The sequence below is a fragment of the Triturus cristatus genome, chromosome 2_2 (assembly GCF_964204655.1).
Source record: "Triturus cristatus chromosome 2_2, aTriCri1.1, whole genome shotgun sequence".
Taxonomy (NCBI): Eukaryota; Metazoa; Chordata; class Amphibia; order Caudata; family Salamandridae; genus Triturus; species Triturus cristatus.
Window position 1 is genome coordinate 248,050,893 of NC_140582.1, and position 22,789 is coordinate 248,073,681.

Below are 22,789 nucleotides of genomic sequence, written 5' to 3' on the forward strand. Positions count from 1 at the left end.
CCACTCTATTCCAATCTACACTATACTTCAATCTATAGTTCACTCTACAACAATAGACTTTACAACACTCGCCTCCACTATACTGTACGACATTCCACATATCAACTCTCTACTTATAATACTAGATTCTATGATTTGAAACACATTTTTATTAAAATTCAATAAAAATCATTGACATTCAGTGAACAAGACTTAGGTTAAAGCTTATTATAAGTAGCGAACCTCATTACATGCTCTTTTTAGCTTGCTATCCAGACAACACAAACTATAGCTAGCCTCTCTACCATGCACTGTACTGTAACAAATAATTTGAGAAGTCATAAGTGTTGTTATGAATGATATAATTTCACATGCTATAAGTGATGGCATATAGAAGGGTATAAACAGTGCATGGAAAAGGAATGAGTTATAGTTAATGTAGTGTAGCGAGTGAGGTGAGAACACTGTGTTTTATATATATATATATATATATATATATATATATATATATATATATATATATATATTAACATAAAATTATCGCGTTTAGCAATGATTTCCTAGCACTCGAAGAGGTAGAGGTCATTCGACTTCTTTATTTTCAGTGATGATTACATCTACGCATTTCGACAGCTTGACGCCGCCTTGCTCAGGATGCAGATACATCATTCGATTAAAGTTAAAATAGACATTCAAAACAATAGACATCAACAACGGACTATATTTTGGTACACCATATTTTCACTGTGAATTTGGCGGCCATCTTTAAACATTTTGTATAAGCCAACCTTTATAAACAGTATACAATTTTCCCAGCTTTATATTATAAAAGATTATTCAATACTGATAAGAGGAGTATACTTGTTTTGATTTTACCACATGGAAATTGAAATATTTCGTAGAAAAATAATTTCTTACTCATTTTTGCCATTTTTCCATTATAAAAACCAGTTTCATACTCATACAAATCTTTATCCTCTTTTCCATTGCCATATAAATTGTATATAGTCCATTGATACTCAATTGGAGGGCAAGTGCCATAGATTAATTTTGACGTTTATACAAAAAGTGCCAGTGCATATTTCCATTCGTCTTCAACTCACTTCCTTCACTGACTTAAAGTGCAAATTCCTACAGTACTAAATATCCAAAAAGGTGCCAAATGCATGCTCTCTACAGTACAAGATATCAAAGTAAAGTGCTTGTGCTTTAATCTTCAGCTCAGTTCCAACCCTGATTTAAAGTGCACATTTCTACATTACTAGATATCAGAAAAATAAGGTGCTAGTGCTTTTAGTCTTTAGGTCGGTTTGTTTACTATCCAGAAAGTGCAAATGCTTTAACTAAATTGTATATATAGTTGATTTCAATTAATATACTTATGTTTACCCACAATAAATATATAAATAGCCTACATTTTTTCATATTTCATCAAAAAAGACACAGGATTAAAAGATTCATTTTTTGAAAGGATCATTTTTAGATGCCTATCAAATCTAAAACAATAAGTACTCATCCAAAATATATTGAAATGCTGTTTTTCTTTCAATCCGACCAACCTAACTATTATGACAAAGCTAGCAAAATCTAAACATTAAAAACTAATTAATTGTACTATTTTAACGTCAGATTCAAATTTCAACATCCCTCCATATCCAAACTTTGTCATTTCATGTCTCTCAAAAAATATCCAATTGTTTTACAAAAACTCCTGGTTTCCTTGTGTGCAGCATTACTCTTCATCTTTCTCTTTTATTTTAGACAGGTATAAAGGTCCTCATCGATATTTAAACCATGAGGCTCCTTACTGTTGAACTCTAGAATAAAATAAGTTTCAAGCTTCCTGAGTTCTCTCTCCCTGTCCCCTCCTCTCTTTTTCTTGGGGATTTCTGCTAAACAACTGTACTGCAGACTTGAGGGATTGCTCTCATGATATAATTCAAAATGTCTGGCAATAGGATAAGTTCTATCCTTATTGATAATTGCTCTACGATGTTGCAGGATTCGTTGTTATACAGGTAGAGTGGTACTTCCTATATACATTTTTAAGAATGGGCATTGAAGTATATACACTACGAAACTCGACCTGCATGTTAAAAAACCTTTGACAGTCACTATTTTGTGTAAAAATGTCGTAAAATTTGTGCGATTCAGTCCATGTTGGCACACCTTGCACTTTAGACATTTTTTAAAACCCATCTTTTGTTGTAACCAGGTTGCGGTTCCTCCTTTCCTTACCTGAAATTCGCTTTTTACCATCAGATCTTTCAATGATTTTGACTTTCTGTAGGTAATATCTGGATGCTTTTTTATTTTGGGGACTAAAATCAGATCATTTCTCACCAAATGCCAATGTTTGTTTAAGATTGATCTAATTTCCTTATGCTCGGAGTTGAAAGTTGTTATGAATCTATGACAATCTGATCCCATCTCACATTTTTTTAACTGGGTCTTAGATGGCTCAAATAACACCTTTTGTCTTTCCAACTTCCTTGCTTTAACTATTGCCCCATTAATAATGTGTGGTGCATAACCCCATTGCAAATCTCTTAATCAATTCCTGCTCTACTCTAGAATATTCATTCAAATCACTGCATGCTCTTCCCGCTCTGTAAAATTCCGCGAACGGTATACTCCTAATTAAAGGTGCGGGGTGTGAGCTATGCACGTGAAAAATTGTGTTGCCAGCTGTTGGCTTTCTGAATACTGTGGTAACCAATTTATCTCCCTGCGGTGTTACTCTAACATCCAAAAATTCTATATTTATATTTTTTTGTGTGCGGCTGATAATTTTGGCCCTGTTTGACGAATCTCCATAACCGTTCGATAAAAGTGCTACAGTAGGTAGTTATAGTTAGGACAAGAATTCCATAGGAAAATAGATTTTCTACTTGCTTATATCTTGGGTTCCGTTTGACAAATCTTCACAAAATATTCCCAAGAAAAAAATGAATTTTGTTCTTCATTGAATGTTTTGGGGTGATCTGTCAAAAGGGGGCAGATAAAAGGGGGGTCAAAAAATGTGCTTTTTCCATGTTAATTCCTAGAGCTTTGAACACAAGTACAGCCGAAACCGCTGGACGGAATTACACCCAATTTGGCAGAAACCTAGCATTTGCTACGCAGATTCTGCTTTTTGCTATTTTGTGTAAATCTGTTTAGTAGAAGTTAAGAAATGTAAGGAAATGCAAATGTGTTTATCTGAGCTTGCGATGACTTGGGGAATAATAACTAGCTAATGGAGGGAAATACAGAGCTCTGATTGGCTGCAAACTCTTTAACCAGGAAGTCTTGTCAGCCATTTTGGGACTGGCTTCAGCCAAGTCCCACAATTTTTTTTTTAAAACAGAAAAATGGGCATGGTTGGAATACTCTGACCGCAAGCCTTGGTCTTGGGGTTCTCCTGGAACCACGCCATGGCATCAAAGCATGTCTTTAAAACCAATTGCTGCAAATTTATGAATTTTGCTAATTTGTGGCAAACAAATAAAATAAATAAGTGCATGTACCTGCACTGTTAGATTATTGACTCCAGGTAGGCCAGGTCTTGAGGGCATGCAGACATTTTAAAAAAAGGAGATGGGCACATGGGCACCCCTCATAGGGCCTAATTATGTCCTGGGACCATCACCTCCCCAGGGCTTATTGTTTATTAACCAGGGCAGCCACTAGGATGTCCCCGGTCCCCAGGCCCCGGGGACAAGCACCTTCTTGAGACTAGTGCTAAAAATAAACAGGGGGCAACTCGGACCCCCCCCAACCCCAGGGGCCAAGGCCAATTCCTTTTTTAAAAAGAGGGAAGGGGCTGTGTGGCCCCCCTCCTGGGCCATATACGCCCTGGGGACCACCACCCCCAGGTCATCTCCTTCTGTGTCCCAGATTGCCCAGCCCCTGGACATAACTGTTTGCTTTTGCTTGATGTGAGCTTGGACAGCTTCTGCCAAGCTGTAGCCCACACTACAATTCCAGCAGGCAGGAGCTGTCAAAGTGCTACCGCCCGCTGGGAGTGGAGGTTGCGTCTCTTTCCCTGCCCACAGACTATGCAGGCAGGGAAAGAGATGAAACAGATTGCTCCGGCATGGAGGGAGCTGTATTTCCAGCATGTCCCTCCATGCAGCAGCAATAGCAGCTCCCCCTGCGATCCCGAGGAAAAAAGAAGTAAGAAGCAAAACAAAGGACAGAAAATAGCAGAAAGAGGCAGAATGAAGGTCAGAAATAAGTAGAGAGAGGAAAAATAAAGTTAAGAAACAAGCAGAAAGAGGCAGAAGAAAGGTCAAAAACTAGCAGAAGAGGCAAACTAAAGTAGAACAATGAGCAGGAGGCAAAATAGAGATAAAAAAATCTAGCAGAATGAGGCAAAATAAAAGTCAGCAATTAGCAAAGCAAGCAGAAAGAGGCATAATGAAGGTCAGAAATGAGCAGAAAGTGTCAAAATACAGATGAGAAACAAGCGGAAAGAGGCAAAATAGAGGTCAGAAACAAACAGAAAGATGCAAAATAAAGGCCAGCAATGAGCCAAAAAAGGCCAAATAGAGATCACATACGACAGTAAGAGTCAAAATGAAGGTAAAAAACTAGCAGAAAGAGGCAAAATAGAGATCAAAAAGGTTCATAAAGAAGAACTATAAAGGTTAGAAAGGAGCAGAGAGAGGCAGAATAAAGGTAAGAAACTAGCACAAAGATGCAAAACAGAGATCAGAATGAGAAGAAAGAGGCAACATTTTGGTCAGTAATGCACAGAAAGATGCAAAATAGAGACCAGAGATGAGTTAAAAGAGGCAAAATAAAAGTCAGAAATGAGCATAAAGAGGTTAACTAAAGGTCAGCAACATGCAGAAAGAGGCAACATAGAGATCAGAAACAAGCAGAAAGAGGGAAAATAAAGGTCAGAAACTAGCAGAAAGGCAAAATAAAGATCAGAAACGAGCATAAAGAGGCAAAAAAAGTGATCAGAAATGAGCAGAAAGAGGCAAAATAAAGGTCAGAAACAAGCAGCAAGAGGGAAAGATAGAGATCAGATATGAGCAGAAAGAGGGAAAATACAAGCTCAGAAATGAGCAGCCAACTGGAATTCATCCCCCAGCCAACCAGTAGTGTGCATGAAGATGTGTTTGCAGAGTAGTTGAGAAAGGGGATGGGGCTTCCGATGAGGTTGCAGCAATCCCGCTGTGGGGGACTAACTCTTAGCAACAATAGGGGTTCTTGGTCCCCAAGGACCCTCAGCAACCAAGGGATATTCAGCACCCAACCAGTAGTGCACCAGAAGGCACGTTTGCAGAGTCGTTGAGAAAAGGGGCGGGCCTCCAATGATGTCTCAGCAATCCCACTCTGGAGGACTTACTGGTGGCAGCAATAAGGGTTCTTGGCCCCTAAGGACCCTCAGTAGCAAGGGGACTTCATCCCCTAACCAGTAGTGCACCAGGAGGCGCATTTCCAAAATTGTTGAGGAAGGTAGCAGGGCTTCCAACTAGGTCTCAGCAATCCTGGTGTGGGGGACATACTGGTGACAATAATGGTGTTTCTTGGCCCCGAAGGACACTCAGCAGCCAAGGAGACTTCATCCCCAAACCAGTAGTGCACCACGAGGTTTGTTTGCAGAGAGCTATAGAAAGGGGGCAGGGTCTCCAATGAGGTCTCAGAGATCCTGCTGTGGTAGACTTACTGGTGGCAACAATAGGGGTTATTGTCCCCCAACTACTCTAAGAGCCAAAGGGACATCATCCTCCAACCAGTAGCGAGTGAGAAGGCCTATTTGCAGTGTGGCTGAGAAAATGGGCAGGGCTTTCGATGTAGTATTGGCAATCCCGCTGTGGGGGAGTTGCTGCTAGCAAAGATAGGGGCTCTTGGGACCCAAGGGCCCTCAGAAGGGAAGGAGACTTCATCCCCCAACCTGTAGTGCAACAGCAGGCACGATTGCAGTGTGGATGAGAAAGACAAAGGGGCCTCAGATGAGGTTTTAGCAATCTCACTGTGGGGGACATACTGATGGTAACAGAACAGGTTCATAATCCCTAACTACTCTCAGGATTCAAGGGGTTTTAAAAAGGGGTGGCTGAGCAATACTCTGCCCGCTGACTGAATCACATGGAAGTTGGAAGAGTTTTTTGGTAACTCCTCGAGCTCTGCCCAGGCCTATGAAAAAGGAGGAAAAATAAAGGTCAGCAAAAAGCTAAAATAAATGTCATAAGTGAGCAGAAAAAAGACAGAAAAGGAGCAAAAAACAAGGAGAACCCACTCATTCACCCACTCACACAACAACTCAAACACACCCACTCAGACACCTAGTGAAGCACTCATGCACCAACTCACAGACCCACTCAGATACTTATGCACTCACACACTCATTCTCAAAGGTTACAGATTACAGTTAGGATATAACCATAGACATTCACTGAATATCAAAGGTTACAGGGACATTATAGTTTGGAAATAGAATTTAAAAAACCTTAGAAAGTCACTAAAATGAAACAAAGGTTACAGGGACCTATTAGTTCCGCTCAGATTTCACATGTACAATACCATAGAAATTCAGCAGTTATAGTTACCTGCGCTACCTATAACTTAAGATCCCACAATGAAGTCTTTATGATCTCACATATTACATCACTCATGATGCGGTCAGTGATATCACTGATAACATCACTGATGACATCACAAATTACATTATGGATGATATCACTGATGACAACATCCACAGAACCACTCACACACCTACTCACCACCCATGCAACATCTCATATATCCACCCGCACACCTATACAACCATTAACATACCCATTCACAAACCCATACAAATACTCGTGCACCCACTCACTTGGGCATATAGCCACTAACAAACCCACTCGCTTATTCTTAGAGGAACTCACACAACCAGCTGTTCACCGTTACAGATACTTACACACCCATTCACGTATTCACACAGATACTAACACATGTACTCAGGCAGCTAAACAGTCAATGAGACAGCCACATAGATACCAATGGAGCCTCTTTCACACTCATGTATTCATCCATACAGGCATTCACATACCCACTCACTAACCCATACAGCCATAAACTGACCCAAACACCCACTTACACACCCATTCACATGCCACTACAGCCACTCATGTACCCTCAAACTATCTCATACAGATACTCATGCATCTGTTCACTCACCCTTACAGCCACTCATGAACCCTCTCATTAATCATTTACAGCCACTCACACACCCACTCACTCACCCATACAGCCACTCACTTTCTCATTCAACCACCAACACAGCCACTTGCTCACCAATATAAAAACCCACACAACCACTCACTCATCTATACAGTCTCTCACATACCCACACATACACCCATACACCACTTACACACACTCACTCACCCATTTAAACATTCACAGAGCAACTTACCCACCCATACAGCTACTGACACACACCCATATATTCACCCAAACAGCCACACATACACACACCCACACAAGGAGATACACAGTTACACAGACACTCATATAATCTATGTTTTAAAATAGAATCATTCATTTGTAGAACACAAAGTAAACTAATTTAACTTTTGTGATACCTTAGTATATATCTTGAACACTCAGAAATTTTTAGAAAAACTCACAATCACTGGATGTTGTCACTGGATGTTGTCATCAGTTATGTCAACTAAGATGTCATCAGTGATGAAGGATGTGAGGTCATAAGCAGTGCATTGAGGGGGCGTAAGTTATAGTTAGCTCAGGTAACTATAACTGCTGAATTTATATTGTTTTGACTGATGACATCACTTATGACATCTCAAATAACACCACTGATAAGATCATCCACCGAACCACTCACACAGCTACTGTGCTATGCAAAAGTGCTCTATTACTTTTTCCTAAACATAGGGCAGGAGTTTTAACATAGTAAAGCCTTCTAACCAGTTTTCTCATTTCAGAGTGGTGAACAGCTAACATTTTAAAGTGATGAAAGGTGATTCTGCATGCTGTTTTTGATAGACATGCTAGTGAATGACCTTGTAAATTATTATGCTTTTTTAGTTTGCATGGATCTAATGCAAAATCCCAAATTTCTGTTTAAGACTTTTGCAGAGAAACTGACATAAGAAAGCTCTCAGTATATCAATTGATTCCTGGCGAACAGTACAAACACTGCTACAGTTAAATTTATAAACAGGGGCTGTCTACGCCTTACCTGTACCTCTTCAGCTATGACTTCCTCTATATTTCTAGGAACTACCACATCATTTGGAAAAGGAGAACCAGTCTTCCATTTTGGTGTTTTCTCATCATACACAACACTCTTATATCCAGTGTCTTCATTCTGTTTAATAAAAATAAATAGCTTCCTTTTGAGACCAAAGGCCATATTGACTACAACCTTTTGTCTGACTGCTTCTCTCCTTCTTCTATGCTTCTTCATATTTGTTGTTAGTTTCTGATTTACTCTGAAATATTATGGACTTCTTCTTTCTTAGTTGATCTCAACTTTGTTTTTTATTTACTTGATTTCGCTGATTTTCCAAGTGTCCACATACTATTTCAGAAAATGTCTTTGTTCTCTTACCAGCAGCTCTTGTCTTTTTCACCATTTTTTCTTCATTTTGCCCCTTTTGTTCTCAGTTGTGACTGGAAGGTATCCTTGCCCTTGTGTCATTCTTCTGTCACTTTTTGATGGCATTGTAACTGTCTGTAGTTAACTAGGAATTGATGTCTGAAAAGAAAAAACGATAAGTACATTTTTAGTATTTACAATAAACATTAGCTATTTTAAGCAGTTAACCACCAATGTATTTGGTTCTTATACTATAATATAGGCAACATTACTCTATTAATGTTCATGTTTATTTCTCTGTGTCCTTCTATGTGACACTGTATGCATTACTATGTCACTGAGTATACTACACTATCCATTACTCAGTTCCTGAGTATCTATCCATGTTTATGGGACTATTTGTCTGGAAGGGTGAATAGGTTCTGTCAGCACATACATACCTATGTGAGTGAGTGTAGGAGACCACCTCTAGGAAAGCCATGAGATGTGTAAGTAACTGTGTTTGTATATGACTGTCTGTTTTAGCAACTGTATGTTTATCTAAATGTGTATGTAAGTCACTGAACGAATACCCCAAACCCTGTGTTAGGGAATAGAGAGGTACATAGGTGTCTGCAACTACATTTGATACTGCTGCATACCTAGAAAGTTTCTGAGTAAGTCAGTGAATATATAAGTCTCTTTGACACTATCTGACAGGATGAGAGAGAGTGTCTATGCCTTTGTGAACATGTAAGGGTGTAAGGGTGGTATACTCTATGTAGTGCTTGGAATAGAGGTCAATACCTGCATGAGTAACTTACTAAAAGTCAAAAGGACATCTGTCAAATTTTTAACCACAAAGCACAGTGCTTTATGGTATACCTAGAGCGTATCTCAGAGGTAAGTTATATACACTAAAACGTGGATTTAAGACTTGCCAACTGCCTTTTACGTTGCAAGTGAAGCTGCAGTGAGAGTGCAGTGACAGTGTCTGCACCAGTAGACCTTAACCATGTTTAAAGGACTATTTGTCTGTATGGATGACGAGGTTGTTTCACTACTTGTCTGCATATCTCAGTGAGGGTAGGAGTCCACCTATAGCAGTGCTATGAGATGTTTAACTAAATGTTCCAGTTTGTGACTGTCTTTTCTAGTACTGCAATGGTTCTCTAAATTTGTATGTAAGTGGCCTGACAAATACCTTAGCACCTGTGTTAGGAAATAGAGGGGTGTGTAGGTGTCTGTGCAACTGCCGTTGATGCTGCTACATAAAAAAGCAGTTTCAGAGTATGTGAATGAATGGATAAGTCCCTCTTTTGCTCTTTGACTGGGCGAGAGAGAGGCTCTATTCTTTGATAACATGTTTGTCAGTTACATTATGGATGGCATGCTCTATGTAGTGCGTAAGTTTTGTACGAGTGAAATCTGAGCCTAACTATATTTTCCCAGTTTTTTCAGTGAATTTCTAAGGTTATTTAATGTTACTTTCTAACTATAATGTCCATGTAACCTTTGGTGTTTTAGTGAATTTCTCTGGATTTTTAAATCTTATTTTCCTAAAATACCGTCCATGTAACCTTTGTTTTTTCAGTGAATTTCCAAGGTTTTTTTTAAGTTCATTTCATGTAACTATAACATCTCAAATATATATTTGTTTAGTGAGTTTTTTTGTGAAAATATGTTTCTACTTGTTATTTTAAAAAGATGTTTAAGAATAATTGCATTTTTCACAGAAAAAGTAAAATGACACATTTTTGGGGAAAAATATGTAGTAAAATATCTAAATTGGTTTTAATAAGTTTTATCTTTTTCTTTCAATATTCTTCAGCTCCGCAGATCCTCTGCAGGACCAAGAACTGAGACCGGACTACAAAAACTCTATGGTATCTTATTCCAATAATGTGATCGAAATGTATCCTGGATCGTGAATTTGTTGCAAATCTAGAAAATTATTTTGTATGTATATATATTCACTGAAAAAACCATAGGTTTCAGGCACATTATAGTTAGGAATTAGCATTTAAAAAACCTTAGAAATTCACTGAAAAAACCATAGGTTTCAGGGGCGTTATAGTTAGCTGAACTTTTCACTCGTACAAAACCGTTGAAATTCCCCCGTTATAGTTAGTTCAGCTAACTATAACTCGCGCGCCCGCAATGCACTGCTGATGACGTCACATATTACATCACTCATGACATGGTCAGTGACATCACGCATGACATCACTGATGACATCACTGATGACATCATCCAGTGAATGTGTGTTTTTATATGTATATCTCACGGTCAATGGAAGAATAAATGGGTATATAAGTGTCTAAATGGATGATTTGTTTTTGAAAAATTGATTGTATAACTGACTGATTAAGTGTATCTCAGTGAATACATGGCTTAGTGAGTAACGTTTAAATATGTAAATATTTGTATCAGTCTCTCACTTTGTGTATAAGTGGCTGCATGGGTTGGTGAGTAGCTACACAAGTGTCTATATAGGTTATTAGTTGGTTTTTTGAGTATCAGTATGAGTGTCTGAGTGTCTGTATGTTTCGGTGGGGGGTATTACGTAGTGCATAGGTGCATGAATGAGTGACTCACTGTTTGTATGTGTTGAAGACAGCATGTGTGCAGGACTGTATGGGTGGATGAGTGTGTGCATGGGTGTGTTAGTGAGTGAATGACTGTCTCAATAGTGTCTTTATGAGTAACTACATAGGTTTTAAACTAGTATATGTGACTATTGGTGTATATAAGTGAATATATGTGATAGTGAGAGATTAGAAAAGTTCCTGTATGAATAAGTATGTGTTTCTAAGTATGTGTAAGTTTCTGTAGAAGTAAGTGTGGTGGTGTGTGTATAACTGTATATACAAGTAAATGGATGTTTGATTCTTTATTAGCATGAGTGACTATGTGTGTGAGTAACTCTATAGATGAGTGGTGTTGTGTAACAGGATGTATAGGTGTATGAGTACATATGATGAGTGAGTACATGTATGAGTGACTGTATAGGACTGTTGGTGAATGAGTGGATGTGTATGTGGATCTTAGAATTATTGAATAGGTTGTTGTAACTGGTATTGGTATGTCCATTGTTTTGAAAATGTTAGTTTCTATTTTTGAATGTGTGTATCAAAGGTTATATTAGGGATGAGGAGGTCTGCCACTCTATCACAAGGATGATGTTATCAGTGATGTCATCAGTAATGTCATTTGAGATGTCATCAGTGATGTCATCAGTGATGTCACTGACCATGTCATGAGTGATGTAATATGTGACGTCATCAGCAGTGCATTGTGGGTGCGCGAGTTATAGTTAGCCGAACTAACTATAACGGGGGAATTTCAATGGTTTTGTACGAGTCAAAAGTCCAGCTAACTATAACGCCCCTGAAACCTATGGTTTTTTCAGTGAATTTCTAAGGTTTTTTAAATGCTAATTCCTAACTATAACGTGCCTGAAACCTATGGTTTTTTCAGTGAATTTCAAAGGTTTTTTAAATGCTAATTTCTAACTATGCCTACAGAGATAGGACATGTGAAGAAAGAAGAAAAAACGCACAGAAAGAAAAAAAATGCAGAAAGAAGCAACAGAAGTCCTCAAAGACGAAGAAAAGTGCAGGAAGAAGGATAACATGCAGAAGGAACAAACAGAAGAGCCGAAAGAAGCCTTGTTGCAAAATCATCCTGTACCCTCAACTTTTTCAGATGGATACTGGTGGTAACTGAGTCTAACTAACCAGTCCTAGAGCCAGTGCTATGTTAAAAGACACTCAGAATACAGTGAAAACACCTACATACACTAGGGAACACTATGCGTTGGGGTCCCCCTGTGATTAGCATGACCTCCTCTGTAAGCCCCTAGTAATATTAGGGCAGGGGATTAAAACTACCTCTTAAAACGCGCCACAGGGCGTGTTTGCACACGTCACCTCAGGCCCCGTCCCCTCCCGTCCCCACTGGGTAAACACTCCCTGTGGTCGTTTTAAGTTGGGAGTTTAAGTCCCCTTGAATCCTGAGGGTCCGTAGGGTCCAACTAGACCACAAGGTACTTCCAGTAAGCGCCACAGAGCTGCGTTGCAGAGAGATGTAAAAAGGGGCACGGCCTAGACCACCTCTCTGCAACACAGCGCAGTGGCGCTTACTGGAAGCACCTGGTGGGCTAGTTGGCCCCCAGGGTCCCTCAGGATTGAAGGGGAATTATTTCCGCAACTTAAAACGCGCCACAGGGCGTGTTTGCACACGTTAACTCAGGCCCCGTCCCCTCACTTCACCACTGTGTAAACACGCCATGTGGCTGTTTTTAGTTGGAAGATTAAGTTCATTTGAATCCTGAGGGTCCCTAGGGTCCAACTAGCCCACTAGGTATCTCCAGTAAGCGCCACAGAGCTGCGTTGCAGAGAGGTGTAAAAAGTGGCACGGCCTGGACCACCTCTCTGCAACGCAGTTCTGTGGCGCTTACTGGAAGCACCTGGTCGGCTAGTTAGCCCCGAGGGGCCCTCAGGATTGAAGGGGAATTATTTCCCCAACTTAAAATGCACCATAGGGCGTGTTTGCACACGTCACCTCAGGCCCCGTCACCTCCCTTCCCCACTGTGTAAACACACCCTGTGGTCGTTTTAAGTTGGTAGATTAAGTCCCCTTGAATCCTGAGAGTCCCTAGGGTCAAACTAGCCCACTAGGTACCTCCAGTAAGCGCCACAGAGCTGCGTTGCATAGAGTTGTAAAAAGGGGCGTGGCCTCAGAACACCTGTCCGCAACGCAGCTCCCTGGCATACTGGAGATACCTGTTGGGCTTGTTGGCCCTCAGGGACCCTCAGTATTGAAGGGGAATTAATTCCCCAACTTTCAACTGGCCAGGGGGCGCATTTGCAGAGTGCTGCAAGGAGGGGGTGTGGCCTCCGGCGTGATTCCGGTCTTTTATTGATTTAATTTTTTTAAGAAGGAGGGCTGTGTGGGCTGTGTGGCCCCCTTCTTTTTCTAATTTATTGGCCCTGGGGACCCCATCCCCCAGGGCCTGCACCCTAATTTTTTTTGTTGAAAAAAATAAATTTGGAAGGGGGCCGCGTGGCCCCCCTCCCAAGGCGTTAATCGGCCCCGGGGACCCCAACCCCCGGGTCATGGCCTTTTTTTTTTTTATTCTTTAGGAGGGGGGCTGCGTTGCCCCCCTCCTCAGGCCACTTATGGCCCGGGGCCAGCCTTTGTTTTTTATTTTTGTTTTTAAAATATATTTATAGAAACACCTAGGACATGCTGGACAAACCGTATGTACCTATCACCATGGCGACTTGCATGATATTCATTAAAAGGCGACTATGCATACAATGAATCCACGTGGAATGTATTTACACCACTAGTGAAGCTCTGACGTGTTTGACGCCCTACCGTACCTAATCCCGGTGCCCCCGCCAGTGGGTACTCTCCAAGTAGACACCCTTGTCGTTTATTTATACAAACATGGGTAGCTATTGACGGGCACATTTAATACACACGCACACCAAGCCATTCAAAGGGGATACAACAAAAATTCGACCAAACTATGCAAGAAACACCCCTCACGGTTAATAAAACACACATCCACCGCCGGATGTGTAATACTTTTTATTTTACTCTCTGGAAAGGAGACGAACCTCACTTGAGAGTCACAGCGTGCACCTGGCTTCGCCCAATGCTGTGTTACACCCACCAGTGCCCGCCGAGTGCCACACACCTCTGTGTTGTATTCCCCTAGCTAGTGCGTATGCTATGACACTCTCTAGCCCATGTGCACTGTAACATCACCCCGTGAATATGTCATGCCACACTTGCCTTTGCACGGGTTATATTGCCCCATCTAACGTGCCTTCCTCAATGCCTATGTTATAACGCACAGCGCTATGCCATACATATTACAATCTGGATCCATATCTTTGTCACAGTGCATATGCAACGTTACACTCCCCAGCACATATTTTATATTACAACTTTAGAGACTAGTTAGGTTACACAACACTGCCCTGTGCATATTACACTCCAAGGCGCATATCGCATAGCACGTGCTAGTGCCTGTGCTATCTCGCACTCTCCAATAAATCTGTCATTGTGCACAATGTATTGCATATTATATTTCACGCCCGGTTCTTCTTATATCACACTTTTTGGTGCATAGTTCATACCATATACTATATCTAGGTTTCATTTTCAATCGTGCTCTCAGGACTATGTTCTATATAACACTGCGTCCACCTACCCTTTTCACAGGCATTACATTTTGCGATGGGGTGGAGGGTCAGGGTGTGTTTCTGCCAAGTGAGCCCGGAGTCAGTGTCACAAACGTCCTCTTCTTCCTGAATAAAAGTGAGATTATGCTGCATACTTGTTCATATTTTAAGTAGTTTGCATAGACACACATTTTAAAAACAATAAAGTTCCTAATACACACCTTCTCTGGACAGTTAGCTTGCTGCCCCATCCACCTCCTCCCTATCCTCTGTTGTCTGAATCCATGGACTAGCCTCCTCCCTCCTGCCATGCATGGTGTGATGTGCTGCCACTGCCCTCCATTTAGCATGATGTACCAGTCCACTCCTCCTGCCCTCCATTGCCCAATTCTATGGCCCATCATTGACCTCCTGCTTAGCTTCTGTGCTTAGCTTGCTGCCCCTATTCTCCTTCCCCCTGCCCTCCGATGTCTTTGTGCATTCCCCTGCTCCATCCTTTTTGCCCACCACGTTCCATGGACCTGCCACTCCTATCTACATTGAGTGTTCTGTTGAGCTGCCACTTCCCTCCCACCTGCCTAGCATTGTCAGATGACTGTAACCTGTCCCTGCCACCTCCACCCTGCCTGTCCACATGCCATGCCCCTATCCCCTTCCTCCTGTCCTCCATGGTCCATTTTACTGCCACACCCTTCTGCCCTCCCTGGTCTGTTGTGCTGCAACTGCTCCTCCTGCCTGCCCACGCGGTCTGTTATGATGCCACTTCCCCTGAACTCTCTTGTCTGTGCCCAGGTCCTGACCCTCCCTTCTATTCTCCATGGTCCTTTGTGCATGCCCCTGCACCCTCCTTGTTGCCCATCATAGCCATTGTGCTGCCAATAACCCTCCCGCTTGCCATGCATGGTCTTCTGTGCTGCCATGGCCCCTCCCACCTTCCCTGTGTGGTCAGCTAGCTGCCCCTGACCCCCTCCCACCTTCCCTCCATGGTCTGTGTGTATGCCATCATAGTCTCACTGTTGCTCTCCATGGTGTGTCTTGTTTCTAGTGCCCATCCTGCCTGACCTCCATGGTCATCTTGCTGCTCCTGCCCTGCCCCCTTGCCCCCAGCCCTCTGTTTCCATGTGCAGACCCCTATTCCCTCCCTCCTGGCTTGTCTGTTCCATTGTAATGCCCCTGATCCCTCCCTCCTGCCCTTTATGGTCTGTTATGCTGCAGCTTTCTCTCCTGTCTGTACATTATGGTTAGCTAGCTACCATTGCCTCTTTCCCCTCTGTTCTCTGTTGTCCTTGTGCATGGTCCTGTCCCCTCCCTATTGCTTTCTATGGATTGTTGTGCTGCACTCCCGTCCCGCATGCCCTGTGTGGTGTATTGTGCTGCTGCAAACCCTGTAGGGTCAGTTTGGTGCACCTCTTCATGTCCCTCCTGTCCTCTGTTATCCGAGTCCATGTCCCTACCCCAATTCCTCCTGCCTACCATGATCCAATGTACCATACTTGCGAACATTTTGAACTCGGTAAGAGGGAGATTTTGAAAAAAAACTGGGGTATTGATTTTCCCCTTTGAGTTACATTGAAAAAGAGGAGATTGTAGACAGGAGACAGATCAAATTAAGCCCATTTGAGCTTAAAAACTTTGGACGTTTCCTGGCTGAAACGGGTCTGTTGGCATGTATGGTTGTACTACCACTGCCTCTTCCTTCTGTCCACAATGGTCTATTATATTGCCACAGCCTCTCTTGCCAGTCCTGTATTGTTGGTTTGTTGCCCCACCCCCCTTTCCACTGCCCTCCATAGTCTGTTGTGCTGCCACTGACCTTCCTGCCTGCCCAGTGTGGTCAAATTGTTGCCTCTGCACTCTCCTATCTGCCTTCAATTTTCAGAGTCCTTGCCCCTGGCCTCTGCCTCTCAACAGTATCCCAATGAACAACTAGATTGCTAACATTCTATATTTATTACAAAAGTGTGGAACGCCTGACATCATCTTGATGTAATCAAAACTGTAATACTTAGAGCATTTCCTTTAGAAATTACATATATGAGAGGGTCTTATTTGAATCAAAATTATGGTTAGTGCTCTAAAAAAACTAAAATGAGGACATATTTTCTGAGTTTTTAAACAGCGACAAAGAACTTTTAAATTATTTGTAATCTTTAGGTTATTTTATCCAGTTGACCACTTGATTAAATGTTGCACTTAGGGGAGAGGATGTGGTGTTACTTCCAGAGCTGCAGACTTTGCAACTGGGGAACCAGGTTGGAGTTTCTGCTTCAGCTCAACATTCTGTGATTCTGTTCAAATCACTTAATCTCCCCATGTCTTGTGTGATGTAACCAATGCTCATGTAAAGCACTCCAATACCTGACAATTCTGCACTATATAAAACTGAAAATACACAAACAATATGTGTTTTGCACACATCTGTCATTGGGCTACATGTGGGCTACAGCTGGGTGATATTTGTGCTGCATTTGGGCTCTTTTGTCTCTGGTGGCCATCTTGGGAGATTTATTTGTTATGAAGTTTCCTAATTTCCTCATTTACTGCAGTCTCCTCAGTAGGAAATGCTTTCAGTTTTTTACTTTGATTCCATCAAGAAGGTATTCAGATATGTCACACATTTGCCATAAATTCTGAATGTTAGCACTCTAGTTGCTCATTAGATCACTGTAGTAAAGATATTGCTCACCACGGAAGTCTGCTTCTGGTATTAAAAGTGCATGTTTCAGTCTGTATATCAGAATTTTTTAATGAAATAGAAGAAGATTTGAGAAGTCACTCAAAATGTGCCCTAATTTTTCTTTCTTTAGCACTGATCATAATTTCTATGGCAAAATGAACCCCCTCATTGTGTTCCTTTTTAAATTAAATGTTTTAAGTGTTACCAGTTTATTCCAATCAGGATGGCTTCAGGTGTGCCATACTTTTGTCATAAGTAAGACAGTAAGCGCTCTAGTTGTTCTTAAGAACACTCTGGGACATTCTGTCATTGGTCTATACTTGGGCTACATCTGGGTGATATTTGTGCTACATTTGGGCTAATTGTCTCTGGTGGCCATCTTGGGGGATTTATTTCTTATGAAGTTTCCTAATTTCCTCATTTACTGCAGTCTCCTCAGTAGGAAATACTTTCAGTATTTTACTTTGGTTCCATCAAGAAAGCATTCAGATGTGTCACACCTTTGCCATACATTCTGAATGTTAGCACTCTAGTTGCTCATTAGATCACTGTAGCAAAGCTACTGCTCACCAGGGAAGTCTGCTGCTGGTATTCAAAGTGCATGTTTCAGTCTGCATGTCAGGATTTTTTTATGAAATAGAAGAGGATTTGAGAAGTCACTCAAAATGTGCCCTCATTTTTCTTTCTGCAGCACTAATCATACTTTCTATGGCAAAATGAACCCCCTCATTTTGTTCCTTTTTAAATTAAATGTTTTAATAGTTACCACTTTATTCCAATCAAGATGGCTTCAGGTGTGCAATACTTTTGTCATAAGTAGGAGTGTTAGAGCTCTAGTTGTTCTTTAGAACACTCTGGGAAGCTGCAGTAGAACACAAAGGAATCAACTGACAATCTCTGCCCTTGTTGAATGTACATGTTTTACTGAGAATGTCAGACTTCATTCTCACATGACTGAGAAAGATAATGTGAATTTACAGAAAATATGCTCTCAGTTTAGCTTATAGATCACCTTCCAAACCTCTGTGGGAAAAGCATGAGAAAATAGTTTTCTCTCAAACATGATTCATGATATCACAGCAGAAGGCTTTTTCACATGGTAAAATCTCCTTAGAACACACCACAATTCCTAAAATGTGTATGGTACCATCAACAAATGATTTATAATGTAACTAAACTCTTAAAACCTTCTATTAACTGCAATGCTTTTTAATGAGGTGCTATAATGTATATTGGTCCCAAGATGGCTGTCAACACTTCTTGGATGAAGTACTGACAGCCAATTAGATCTCACGATGAGATGTGTGGTTAGGCTCCGCCCAGATATATCTATCTTTTTAACTCTAATTTTCTTAGGAACTACTGAACGGATTTACACCATTTAAGCAAAAGGCACGAGTCTGAACTGAGGACTACCTCTTTGCCAAATTTAGTGTAATTCCGTTCAGCAGTTCGGGATGTAGCTGCGTCAATAGGTCCTATGGGAAAATGCATGGGGAAAACGTGTTTTGGGACCCCCTTTTTCCCCGGCCCCCGCTTGACGAATCACCGTGACATTTTCAGGATAGGAGCAGACCGGAGCTGGCCAAAAGTTTAGAAAAGTTCACGAAGATTCGTCAATCGGCGCCAACGTTATTCCAAATAGAATGTTGCGGATTTCCTATGGAAAATAGGTCCTAACTATATCTACCTACTGGCGACTGCCAGTAGGTAATATATATATATATATATATATATATATATATATATATATATATATATATATATATATTATCTACTGGCGTTCGCCAGTAGATAGTTATAGTTAGGATCGTGTTTCCATAGGATATCTCAAAATTCTATTTTGAATAACTTTGGCGCCGGTTGACGAATCTTCGTGAAATTTTCAAAACTAATGGGGCGCTCCGCTCAGCTCCTACCCTGAAAGTCTCGGGGTGATTCGTCAAGGGGGGGCCGAGAAAAAGGGGGGTCCCAAAACACGTTTTCCCCATGCATTTTTCCATAGGACCTTTAGTCGAAGGTACAGCCCAAACGGCTGAACAGAATTACTTGAAATTTGGCAGAGAGGTAGTCCTCAGGTCAGGGAAGTGCCTTTTGCAGGTCTGGTGTCAATCTGTTCAGTATTTCCTGAGAAAATAGCATTTAAAAGCATATAAATATCTATACGCGCGCACCGTGCGCGCACTGTGCGCGCACGGTGCCGTGCGCGAGCGAAATTCTGATTGGTTGATAGATGTCAGTAAACATTCGAATCGGTCGAAATCAGGACGTGTCGGCCGCCATTTTGTCTTTCGCACTGAAAAGGAAAGGTGGAAAAAAGGTGGAAAACGTGAAAAGGGGGCAGGGAAGAGAGTTCCTGACCCCCAAGCCTTTGTCAGGGGGTCACAGAAGGACCCCCAAGGGTGAAAAAAACATTTTATTATTTTTGGAAAAAATTGTGGGGTGCGCGCACGGTGCGCGCTGTGCACCGTGAGTGCACGGTGCGCGCACGGTGAAAAACCTTGAAAAAATAAAATAAATTAATAAATACATAACTTAGCATTTAAAAAACCGTACAAATTCACTTAAAAAACCATAGGTTTCACACATGTTATAGTTAGGAATTAGCATTTAAAAAACCTTGCAAATTCACTTAAAAAACCATAGGTTTCACACATGTTATAGTTAGCTCGACATTTCACTCGTAAAAAACCAATGAAATTCCCCCGATATAGTTAGTTCAGATAACTATAACTCGCGCGACTGCCACTCTATCACAAGGATGATGTCATCAGTGATGTCATGAGTGATGCCACTGACCATGTCATGAGTGATGTAATATGTGACGTCATGATCAGTGGATTGCGGGCGTGCGAGTTATCTGAACTAACTATAACGGGGGAATTTCATTGGTTTTTTACGAGTGAAATGTCCAGCTAACTATAACATGTGTGAAACCTATGGTTTTTTAAGTGAATATACATATATGTATACATTTATATATATATAATACACTAATTTGGTAAATACAGTCACCGTAGACATATTTGAGGCAATTTTAACGCAGTATATATCTGTTTTTAAGATTACTCAAACAGTTTATCGTTTTGGCAAATATATGAACTAGATCCGTGAATTTGTGCGATAAGAACTAAGACGATTGGAATCTAGATTAATCATCAAATACCATACTATGCACAATTGTGATGAGGCACTTGCAGTACACTTGGGTTAATCCATCTCCCCAAATTAGGTGTGTCTATGACCTTTGCTATGAGATGTGTAAACTTGTCTAACACAAAACGTTTTTCTCTTTGATGGAGTAATTTACCCTCAAACCCTTGGAATCGCGATGGGTACTTGCTTCGCCCCCAGTTTTGCAGGTCTTTACCTGGGCTGGTGGGAGGAGCAAGTAGTCAGACCCCTTGACCAATTTAAAACGAAGGTCAAAACATGGGTAAGGTATATCGATGACATTTTCTGTATATGGGATGGCAGTGAAGATGAAGCCAAAGAATTTGTCAATATACTAAATACTAATGCACTTAACCTTTCATTTACAATCAATATTGATAAGAAAACAATTGAATTTATTGATTTAAGAATTGATATCAGAGATAATAAATTGACAACTGCACATTTTAGAAAAGAGACAGCTGGGAACAGCTTATTGCATGCCCATAGCTGCCACCCTAACAGTCTCATCAATAGTATCCCTTTGGGTGAGCTTCTCCATGCTAAACGGAATTGCAGCACTATTGATGACTTTGAAACTGAAAGTAGAACAATGTGAGAGAGGTTTAAAGAAAGAGGATATAAAAAAAATGTATAGAGAAAGCTTTGGACATAGTGAATAAGAGAGAAAGAGCTGAATTACTCCATGAAAAACCAAAAACAGAGGAATCTAAAATGACAGGGAATGTACGATTTATAACTAACTTCAATGAACAATCATGGGAGGTTAGAAAAGCCCTAAGTAAATTTTGGGATGTGCTGAAGACTGATAAAGATCTAGCACAAGGAATTTTAGATTATCCTCAAATAACCTACCGTAAACCTAAGTCTTTAAAAGATATGGTTTGCAAAACAATTATCCCGTCAGACACCAAAAAGAGTACTGTTACAAGGGTTTTACACCTGTGGCAAAGCATGCAAATACAGCAGCAATGTCAAAGAGGTCAAACATTCCACACATTGTAAACCCTTCAAAATTCTCAAACATTTCTCCTGTAACACTGAGTATGCAGAGTATGCTGTTAGATGCCCCCCTGTTAAGTATTATATAGGAAGCACAATACATCAAGCAAAGAAACGAGTGCTAGAGCATCTAAGAGCAATTAAGAACCTTGACAGACAATATCCGGTGGCGAGATATTTTGCCTCTCACCATAAGAGCAACAATAGCCTCATCTCTTTTTGTGTCCTGGACAGTGTCCCAGTAAGAGAACAAGGTGGTGATAGGATCCAAGAACTAAGACGATTGGAATCTAGATTAATCATCAAATACCATACTATGCAACCGGAGGGACACAATTGTGATGAGGCACTTGCAGTACACTTGGGTTAATCAATCTCCCCAAATTAGGTGTGTCTATGACCTTTCCACGAGATGTGTAGTCCCGTTCTGAATCAAGTAGACTGAGTATATTGTATGCATATACAACTCCTTTTCTTTTTATAATGATATAGTGTATGTAAATAGTCACAAATAATCTAAGTACATTTTTCACCTTTTTTATTTTATTTTTCACTTTATTCTGCAGGTCGATGATGAGTACTTTAAGGAGAATTTAAAGCAAGACTACAATGTTGAATAACATATGGTGGAGATATGAGTGAGTTTATTCATCACATAATGGTTGAACGTGGAAGTTTACCCACTGGGGTCGGACTGTTTTGCCCACTGGGCATTGAACTTAGCAGCTTGATTTAAAGGCGAACTTTCGCTGTAATTATAAATGGCAAATTTAGAAGCCGTCACTGTTAACATTTTTGTGAACTATGAACTGTGAGCATTATACATATGTTTGATGTATTTCAACAGTATTACTATGATATGCACTGGTATATCAAAAATAGCAAAATAGCAAAATACCAAAATTTTAAGCATCAGTGAAATATGTATGTCACATAGTGAAATGGCTGATTTATTGTTTAATTTTCAATATATTTGTTAAGCCCAATATCAAAGCAATGTGATCACGCTCGTTTCTCCAATGTAAACAACACATTACAATTCAGTCTCCTTTCTAGCTCCATAATGTTATGCCATAGCACTGAGTCTGTTTTTTATTTTCATCACAAAAGATGTCACATGATATGTATAAACATTGTGAGAACACATATACTCGTGAACAAGGAGGTTCTCCTCCGAAACGCGCCGAGTGACTGGGCGTTTGATAATAAAAGACACGCTGACAACTTCCTTAA

General features: G+C 40.7%; 1 long non-coding RNA gene across 2 annotated transcripts in view; it reads left to right on the plus strand.

Moving 5' to 3' along the window:
- Nucleotides 1–22,789, plus strand: part of LOC146862096 (uncharacterized) — a 187,462-nt gene that overhangs the window by 49,668 nt on the left and 115,005 nt on the right. For both annotated transcript variants that reach the window (XR_014978376.1, XR_014978375.1), the window contains exons 2-3: nucleotides 10,335–10,389; nucleotides 22,123–22,194. This is a non-coding gene — a long non-coding RNA (uncharacterized LOC146862096). The remainder of the gene's footprint in view (nucleotides 1–10,334; nucleotides 10,390–22,122; nucleotides 22,195–22,789) is intronic.